General features: G+C 37.1%; 1 long non-coding RNA gene across 1 annotated transcript; it reads left to right on the top strand.

Moving 5' to 3' along the window:
* Positions 1-1,610: 1,610 nt before the first annotated feature.
* LOC137082725 (uncharacterized) lies at positions 1,611-7,625 on the top strand. The gene is made up of 4 exons (XR_010906394.1): positions 1,611-1,956; positions 2,270-2,387; positions 7,072-7,212; positions 7,323-7,625. It is a non-coding gene; the product is annotated as an uncharacterized lncRNA (long non-coding RNA).
* The last annotated feature ends 3,130 nt before the right edge of the window (positions 7,626-10,755 follow it).

Genomic DNA, 10,755 nt, shown 5'->3' with positions numbered 1-10,755 from the left:
CCCATTGGTAGAATACTGACAAACTGTGAAAGCTGATAGCATTCTCATACCCCAGTCTTATCTTCTCAGCCTATAATTTTGCCCACACAACTAGTCTATACCACTAGCAAAATGTAACACAAATTTGAAGTGTGACCTCCAGGAATGAGCGCAAAAACAATGAACTGAGATGGAACCACAAGTGGCCAGAGCTTCTATTGACTAACATAGAGAGCTTTGTGATGGCAGTTTGAAACGCAATAGTCTTGATCTGATCTGCTCTGATCTGTTGGCTTAAGCTCATTACATGCGGCTGACTGAGCACAAAACTGCATTGAACATAGCAGTCGCCTGCTAGAACATACTCAGCATCATTTTACACTTATCAAAGAATCCAAGCTTCTTCTGGAAGGATATAAGTATATAAGTACAGAGAATTATAGCCAGACATAAGCCAGTTGACAAAGACTGTAGCTGAAGATCAACTGCAGATGAGTTGAGCATAATCTGTGTGTTCTGTATTTTCCGTACGTGAGTATTTGTTGTAGCTGGCTATATATATATAAAAAAAAAAGAAAAAAAAAAAGTTGTGTACTGTGCTAATTAATTGAGATTTCTTACAGCTCTTACAGGTTGTTGGCCTTGTTTGTTTCGTTGCTTCTATTACTCTCCCCTTTTTTGTAAGTCGCTTTGGATAAAAGCGTCTGCTAAATGATTAAATGTAAATGTAAATGTAAAATCTTCTTTTTACCCCTGGTCTGGCCCTCAGATGATGTCCATGTATTGTAACAAATACATTCATTGGTTTTAAATTAATGCATTCATTTTTTACACCAGCGATATTCTTATAAGTTATGCTTGCTTGCTTAACAATAAGACTCCACACCATATTGCCCCACAAACGGGCCTTAAAAGGCCTTTTATCCATTTGCACATTCACATACAGTATAAAGTGATAGTAACTAACCATTAACATGCCCATTCCTCTCAATAAGAACATCAATTATGGAACTAGCCCATGCACACGTAGAATTAGTATTACATATTTGATCAACAGTCATGGATTAATCAAATGGGTTAATATTATTAAGGTATTTCCAAGCCTTGTTAATAAATAGCTATAAGTTTATTAAAAGTCCATTAGTTTAAGAAAACTTTGATATTAAAGCACAGTTTTAGAGTTTATGTTTTTATTTTGTAATGGTTCTGGTGAATAATAATACACATTTCAGTGCAATTTGCGGTTATATTCTCACAGGAGCATGAAAACAACCGACGGAAATGTTTTTAATATTTTTATAAGGTAAAGTAAATTTACTTATGAAAAGGGGTGGTGACGTTGGTAATTTGCCCGGGAAAACAATTTTGCGCGAGCTGCGACAAGGTCACGCGACGCGCACGAGGGGACAGAACAGATCGTCATCGTCAGAGAGAGGTAAGTGGACTTGCTCGTTTTATAATGTTTTCATATTGTGAAACGTTGACCAATTAAACTAATAACTGATAGCTAATAATGACTAGGAAACTACTACATCTGTTGCTTGCCTATAACGTTAGTATGAAGATGACGAATAACTAGTTAGGTTAGCTAAATTAACAAGCCAATGCTCGCTAGGCCTGTCACGATAACTACTGAAATAATCTATTTTAGTATTTATCAATTGTCGTATTTTTAACATCATAAGAATGTCCTCATTTTTAAACTGTGACGTTGTTTGAGGATTCCATGAGTGTGTGATGAGAGCCTGCCCACTGTACTGACATTGATGCGGTGTGAAACGTGCCACGTGTGTGTGTGTGTGTGGATGTCCTGACATTTCTGCAGTATGAAATAAATAGTGTGTTTTACACAGTGGATGCTGCTCTCTCTCTTTACAGGTGAACAGAGCAGTGCCTCGCAGTGAGGAGAACACACCATCAGAAGAGCGTACAGACCAACTCACCAAAATAAACAGGAGTCCCAAGCCAACGGAACAGGTAAAGTTAGACATTTTTGGTTTAAGTCAAGCTCTTGATCTTCTGATAAGACACAGTAGGCATAATGATCCATTTAGACCCTCAGTAGAATTCAAATCTAATCTATTTTAGTATTGATTAATTGTCGTATTTTTAACATCATAAGAATGTCCTCATTTTTAAACTATGACGTTGTTTGAGGATTCCATGAGTGTGTGATGAGAGCCTGCCCACTGTACTGACATTGATGCGGTGTGAAACGTGCCACGTGTGTGTGTGTGTGTGGATGTCCTGACATTTCTGCAGTATGAAATAAATAGTGTGTTTTTCACAGTGGATGCTGCTCTCTCTCTTTACAAGTGAACAGAGCAGTGCCTCGCAGTGAGGAGAACACACCTTTGGAGAAAGATATATGCCTTCCTACCAAAATAAGCAAGAAGCCAACTGAACAGGTAATGCCATGTGTTACAATAACCAAGTATTCCTTTGACCAACTTAGACGGTCTCTGGACTGTCTTTAATTAATAATGATGTGGTATTAACCAGAGTTTCCGCTAGAAAAAAATGGTGCCGGTCAAAGTGACCGGCAGAGGTTTCGTTTTCCGGACATTTTGATGATAAATGTCAAACTCCTGAAAGCAGTTTATGTAACTTTATAAAAATGAGAATCAGGCCGTATATGCAACATGTTTATTAGCCTAACTTTCAAATAGACGGAAAAAAAACATGAACGTCCGATTGGCGTCATTCAACCAATTTTTTTAACTCATAGGCGTTATTTGCGGGTGGGACAGGTGGGACATGTCCCCACCACTTTTTTAAAACATCTTGCTTCAAGGATGAACCTAACTAATACAAACAAAACATCTCTGGTTAACTAGAAGAGTATCATTTCATTCGTTAGTTAATAAGAGGCGATCGCTCGTTGCCGCTGTTATCAGTGGAGCAGATTTCTCTCGCGGCTCTTCACACAGACGAGCGCTTTAATCTAACGCTTAACGCCGTTGCAGAGACTTTCTATTTGTTCCGGTCAGATCGCGAAACAAAATGCACAAAAACTGTTCCTGCTCTTGATGTACAACCACTGATGGTATTCGGTTTTGATGAGAGAAAAAATAGGCTACGAGGGCAGATTAGAAACGAGAACTTCTGACAAGTTTAACAGACTAGCAGTGAAGCAAAGTGTGCAAATCTATTTGCCTTTATTCACGTGAAAAATCTTGGCACAACACTATTGTGTTTAGATGCAATAATTAAACGCAATTAATAAATTTAATTATAAACTCAGTATGTCTCATTTAGCTAGTTGGTAACATTTAAATTGGCCACCGTGTGAAATGACAAAATCATATAATAGAGTATAACAGTATACTGATAACTGTAAGCAGGTAAGCACTACAAGATGTTTTTGAAATCATTAGAGAAAACGACAAAATTACTTATTCACAAAATTACGTGTGTGAATAAGTGCTACCTGTTTAAAATGTGCTTGCACCCGATCATATTCAGTAGAAGGTAAAAAAAAATCCCTTAAACTTTAACATCCCGCTCATGCCCATCGCCGTGATCATCTGTATCCAGCTGGTTGTTTACCGTGTGAGTTCTGAACACTGCACTATGTGCTTATTTAAATCTTTTCGTTTCTACTCATATTAGGCTATTCCTCATGTCTGAGAGGCGAGCCTGCCGAGTTTCAGTTTATTTGAGACGCGCTCCAGTTCATGAGCAATGAAAGCGTTGGCTTCCGCGACCTAGTCTACTTATTTATTTCTTATTTATTAAATACATGCAATTAACCGAAGAAACCTTTATTAAAATTAAGAGACAATTTGTACAAAACGAAAGAAAGGCTTTTTACAAAACAAAACTTAATATTAAACTAAATATAACCACCAAAATCATTTCTGACCCACTTGCATCTTTGCACTTATCCTATCATAATCAGATGAAATCTAAAAATAATATTATAATATTTAAACATAAATATGAAGAAAAAAAACATTGTTTAAAGGCTACAACAAGTATAGTAAGCTACAGATTTATGTCATGTCTGAGCCGGATTTGAACGAACATCATTTTACCGGCGGGTTCATGAGCGCGCGCCTGCGGATTATTGAGCTGATCACACCGGCTCCGCTCCGCTCATTATTGGCTCGTTCTCGATACTGACACGGGCAGGGCCGGTCTCTCGGGTGCATGGGCTCGGGTAGGGTTGGGCTTTATTTTTTTGAGCCGATCTACGCTCTATTTCTGGCGAAAAATGTAGTGCTGCGCTGGCCCGTAATTTGTTCTCGTGATGGAGCGGTAGTGGAGCGCTCTCGGAGCGAGTAAAAACCACAACGCTCCGACTTTAAAAAAAATCGCTCCTCACTCCATTCAAAATCTCGCCGCTCCACTCCTCACTCCGCTCCGCTCACATAGGCCTACTCTGCTAAGCAGGCTGTGGAGAATTGCAATCCTCCATAGCCACGGAGCGCTGTCAAGGCAGCGAGGGCATCACGTCGCAGGCTTACGGTATCGATAAGAGGCAGTTTTAATCTGACAATTTGACCAAAAGGAGTTAATTTTGTCGGACATTTAATTTTTTTCCCGGGCAATGTCCGGTAATTACCGGACAACGGAAACCCTGGTATTAACACAGCATTGCATATAGGGCTGCCACTAACGACTATTTTTATATCGATGAATCTATCGACTAATTTATCACAATCATTTTCAACAATTTTACGTAAAAACATTTAATTTAACTGGCCAGCAACTATACATGCCAGTGTGAACATCCTTACAGAGATGTTTGCAACAATCACATTATTATCAATCATGTCAACACTAACCACTATTCTGAACAGGTTGGGAGGACAGAAATCTTATTTCATGAAACGAGTAATTTAACAGGGTTGCCAACTCTCACGCATTTGGCGTGACACACACGCTTTCAGGCTCTGTGTAACGCTCTCACGCTGCCCAACTTAATCTCACGCCAAATTGCCAAACCTGCTTTTTATATTAAACAAAGCTAGGCCTATAGCTTTTTTTTGTTAATATTATTACGTTTTAATTCGAAATTCAAACAATAAATAGCGTTTTGGCGCTAATGTTAAAGCCAGAGGTGTTGAAAAGTGGAGTTGCAACATACTCTCATCTCCCGGCACGCACGCAGTCACGTGGCTCATGGAGCCTCAATACTTCTAGCGCTGTGTCAATGCATTTGAATGGCTTAAGCGGATATACAACAGTTTACACTATACAGATGTTTGCAGCCAGTTTCACAGGGTCATTTTATTATGGAGAGAGATAGAGATGTAGCATTGTTAAGATTAATTTTATTGTTGTGTTTAGCCCTCAGGTATTCCTTACTCATTTGTCACACTCATACTCATTGATGGTCAAATGTGACCATACACGTAACTATTTTTCAATTAAATAAGTGTTCTATATTTTAGTTCAATACTGTTTATTGAATATTTTGAAGAGATCTTTTGGTAGGCTACTAAAATACTATTTTTGCAATAATTATTGTCAATTAATGACCACTTAAAATATATTTCTTCTAATATTTGTATTATTTATATTTTGATTTGTTTAGTAACTAAGGTTAAAATAGAGAATTCCAATTTAAAGAGGCAAATTGGTTATTTTGTTGCTTATAAAATAATAATAATGTTAATTTGTAATGCCATTACCCAGTAGGTGCTTTATGGCTCTTTAATAAATATACATATCTAATCTAGTTGCTCAAAAACAGTCTTCCATTTGAATAATATTTAGATATGATCAAACACTAGATTTCTTTAAATTTGAGATTTAAAACGTTGATAACTTATGCATCATATTAGGACTTAGTGTCCTAATATTTTTAATGAATAATGATACAAGTGAACACACAAGTGAATATTAATGAATGCGAGCACGTTTAATTTGACCCATGAAACGTTTAAAATAGTGCTAAGACAAACTATTTTTCCCTTATTATGTACAGTAAGCTATATAGTACTACATATAAATTTATAATAAATTAAGTTCGAAATAAACCCCCCAATACCCCCCAAATCTCACTCCAACCTGAACGTAAAAGTTGGCAACCTTGAATATAATATTTCTTTTTAATGTCATTTTATAATTACAATATAGACATTTAATTTGATTTGATATATTTTTTATAAGCAAAAACGTACATTTCAAACAATATGACAAAAGCGGTGCGTTATTTTAAGCTACAGTAGCTCTAATTAACAGTAGCAATCAATTAAGAAATTATTGAGAAATAATCAAAATGGCACCATCTGCATAGTCACCCTGTACATTAACTATACACTGATTCTCAATAAATATATTTAAGTTATTCAGTCAAGCATAGGGTGATTTTATATTTTCTTTTGTTGTGTGATTAACAATAATCACACAGAAATAGGTCCGGCCCTTTAAGAGCTGCACGGACCAAATTCATTGTAACGCATCTGATTTCTCACTCAACTCTGTATATGTTCACTAAAGACGTATCTAACTGTGTTTAACTGGATGCTGGCCAGGACGTGCATTTTTACATGTTTTTGACCATTCAAACCCAATAATCAGCAAAACTGTCGTTGCGATCCGCCTGACTGAAAGGCGTGTGCATCGCACTTTATTACTGCAAGCGTTTCTGTTGCTTTCTTTTTCCTGAGCGGGCGCATATTGTTCCCTGTTCGTTGACACTTTAATTTAAGGGTCCAGAATAATGCATTAGTAACTTTTTGGCTTATTTCGAAAAAAATAAGTATTACATGATAATAAATGGTTAAATGATTACAGAAATGTTTTTCATTTTAGGGTTTTAAAGTGTCGTTTTGATTCACGTAATCCTTTCAACCGATTTCTTATTGATCAGAAATGAACAATAAGCTTGTAGTTATGTTTAATTACTGCTGATTTTGCCGTTTTCAATGGCTAAAATACTGTAATAAAGGCAATCTGACACCCTATTCTAAAGTGAAGGTTTTTATCCTCATTAATTGTGGCGTGATATTTACGTTGATTGACCAGAATAAGGCAATGATTAAGCCTAACTACCATTAATACAGTACTAATATTTTTTTTTCATTTTTTTTTTAAGTTCAACATACTTCAAGTTCTGAACTACCTATTTATAAACCACAGGTACTATCTAGGTTTGCTGCCCGGGTAAACAGACTGAAAGAACATCATGACAAATGTGATCAACGCTATGAACAACTGTCAACAAGAACACTTGAAACTGAAAGAGGGGTGACTGATTACTTACAGAATGATGAATCTGAGGTATGTGCTAGTTTTTTTGTTGATTGGTGGGGGCATTGAAATGGCTTTCAGTATTCATATGCTTAATATTCCTCATAGGGGCATTTAATACAATAGTGTTTTCCCCACAGATGTCGTGTGAGGAATCCTCCGATTCTGACTACAGTGAGAAAGAATATGTCCCTGATACAGACGGTAGCTCATCAGAGAACTGTTGTGAAAGTAAAGAACTAAATATCTGCCATGCTAAGCCAGTGAAGGGAGGTGCTGTAGAGTTTACGGATACAACAGACACGAGTACAAGCTTATCCTATAACAGTTCAACATCTGTGACACCGATGCCTGCTAAAGTTCAAAGAAATAGATACAAGAAGAAACAATATTGTGCCTTTTGTCGAAAGCCATACTCTAAAATCGGACGGCACTTGGAGTTTGTTCATCGTAATGAAGCATTCAGCTTTGATAAAAGGTCAAAGGAAAGAAGAGTGAGATTACGCCTTTTGATTATGAGATATGCCCTCTACATTATGAGATTATGCTCAACTAAACTGCGAAAGCAAGAGGCTACATTGTCCACAGTTCTTAATTTAAAAGAAAATGAGATGGATCAACTTCCTTGGCCACGACATCCGAGTACATCGAGAGTTCTACCGCCTCCCTGAGAGCACACTATAGCTTGCAAAAATCAGTAAAACACTTATTGCCATGAAAAAAGGCAAATTGCCCGAACTCCAAGGTAAAGGGTTGGATGGAATAATAATAAAAGGTAAATATAATTTTGTAATATGCATTTTAACACAATCGGTAATCATGATTAGTTGCATTTCACAATCATGTATATTCTCTTGAATATAGCTTACAGTTTAGCTTCACAGATTTTTGTAATAGGGCACATCGCAAGAAAATTAAGTTGAAATGGTGTGATTTTTGTTTTATGCTTTTGTCTTAATCAGATGAAGTGGATGTGTCCAGCAGTTCTTGTGATGAGGAAGAACCACAAAAAAGCTGCAGCGGTCTAGATTATATGGATCATGTGAATGGTACAGGCATTTATTCCAATTCTATACTTTATTATTGCCCCAGCTCTGACTTTACTCCATTACTCTGGATAATTACGCTGGATAGGAAGTGTAAATTTCAGCGATTGCATGAGTCACTGTGCTGTACTTTAGATTGTTGCTTGTTTTTCCCATTATCAGCAGGCAACCTGCAAGATGAAGGACCTCAAGATGAAGGATCAAATGTATCTTTGAAGAAAAAAGCCAAACAGGGTATAAGAAAACGTATAGTAACTCACTTGACTAAAGTCTTGGCCTCTGCTATGCTTTGTCTGCTTTTTAAGTTTAAGTCATAAGAATATCACATTTATTGTAAAGATACAGGAATGTAATGTTAAGAGAATTAACATAGCCTTGCAAAGTAGTACAATAAAGGATTGGTATGTTCTTATTAATCAGGTAAAATCTTAAATAAATAATTATTAAAATGCTTCATTATAGGCTCCAGGAAAGCACATGTGGGTAGAGCTCAATCCCCCTCCACGGTAGACCTGGACAATGCCCATCTCAAACCAGGTAACACTGTTTTATTAGGAGATTAGTTTAGCACTCACTCTTCACCATGGTCCCAATATGTAGGCATGATTTAGACATCAGTGTGTATGTGTGTGTGTGTGTAGCTCAGGACTTAGTTTTCACCATGGTCCCAATATGTAGGCATGATTTAGACATCAGTGTGTGTGTGTGTGTAGCTCAGGACTTAGTTTTCACCATGGTCCTAATATGTAGGCATGATTCAGACATCAGTGTGTATGTGTGTGTGTAGCTCAGGACCTAGTTTTCACCATGGTCCCAATATGTAGGCATGATTTTGACAGCAGTGTGTATGTGTGTGTGTGTGTGTAGCTCAGGACTTAGTTTTCACCATGGTCCCAATATGTAGGCATGATTTTGACAGCAGTGTGTGTGTGTATGTGTGTGTGTAGCTCAGGACTTAGTTTTCACCATGGTCCCAATATGTAGGCATGATTTTGACAGCAGTGTGTGTGTGTATGTGTGTGTGTAGCTCAGGACTTAGTTTTCACCATGGTCCCAATATGTAGGCATGATTTAGACATCAGTGTGTGTGTGTGTGTAGCTCAGGACCTAGTTTTCACCATGGTCCCAATATGTAGGCATGATTTTGACAGCAGTGTGTGTGTGTATGTGTGTGTGTGTGTGTAGCTCAGGACTTAGTTTTCACCATGGTCCCAATATGTAGGCATGATTTAGACATCAGTGTGTGTATGTGTGTGTGTGTGTGTGTGTGTAGTAGTGTTGTCATGATACCAAAATTATGACTTCGATACGATACCAGACTAAAATATCGATATATCGATACTAAATCGATACCACAGTAAAAATATAAATAAATAAATAAGATAAGATGCTTAATATGACAACAGAACTTGTTATTATTCATTGTTATTTTTTTACTAAAAATTCATGTGGCCAGCATGTTCCTTAGGGTTGGGCATCGTTTTGATTTGAACAATTATTGATCAATTGATCAATTACTATTAAAATTATCTCACAAATTTTTGCTATCTCAATGTATTTTTTACAATGGGGTAATTGTGCTGCAATAGCTTACACACAGCACAAGAAAGCTTGATTTCGAATGGTAAATTGAATTTAAAAAGACGAGTAAACAGTAATAAAATAAGAACAAATAAACAGATTACAAACAATAGCACAAATAAATGCAAAAGAATAGAAGATAAAAATTAAACAGACTGCTTTATTTTTCAGGTAGGTCTAACATTCAGATAAGAAACTGAATAAAAAAATGCATAGTAATTACATTTAAAACAACATTGGATAATGTTCTTTGTAAAAAATTCAATAGCGTACAGATGAAACTATTAAAGTTACACAAGTTGATCAGTCAAGAGCAGTGTGATGGTTTGTCTTTTTGTAGTTTGAATAGCAAATGACTGCGGTCCCTTTAAGACTAACAGACGCGTGGATCCTAAACACTGCTCCTGTTACTCGTTCTTCCTGAACTGTTTGCGACTGTGGTTACGTTAATACTCTTCCAGATGTGCACTGATAATTCTTTGAGTGTATTTGACCAATAATAAGCTGAAAAAAGAAGTAAATGTTTGCACTTGTATCATGTCAGAGGCGGCTTTATTACGGTAGGCTATGTGTGTGTGCGCTTCAGATGTGGAGCACGAAATCTGCGGGGATTAGTCGAATTGATTTATGTGCAATCCCGCGCGAAATTCAGACCGATCACACACTAACACTAACACACTGTCATGAGGAAAAAATGCAGCAGAACACGCGTTCGCCGTGCTCAGAGGTTAACCGGGCTGAGTGAGAATATGCCGGTGTGTGTCAACTCACTGACGGTCAGAGAGGAGAGCGCAGCTAATATCGATACTGTAAAACCTGAGAATCGTATCGTTTCAGATATTCCAGTATCGATATATATCGAAATATCGATATTTTTGACAACACTAGTGTGTAGCTCAGGACCTAGTTTTCACCATGGTCCCAATATGTAGGCATGATTTAGACA

This window comes from Pseudorasbora parva, chromosome 1, assembly GCF_024679245.1.
Source record: "Pseudorasbora parva isolate DD20220531a chromosome 1, ASM2467924v1, whole genome shotgun sequence".
Taxonomy (NCBI): Eukaryota; Metazoa; Chordata; class Actinopteri; order Cypriniformes; family Gobionidae; genus Pseudorasbora; species Pseudorasbora parva.
Note: the sequence above shows the minus strand (reverse complement) of the source record. Positions and strands in the feature narration are given on the sequence as shown.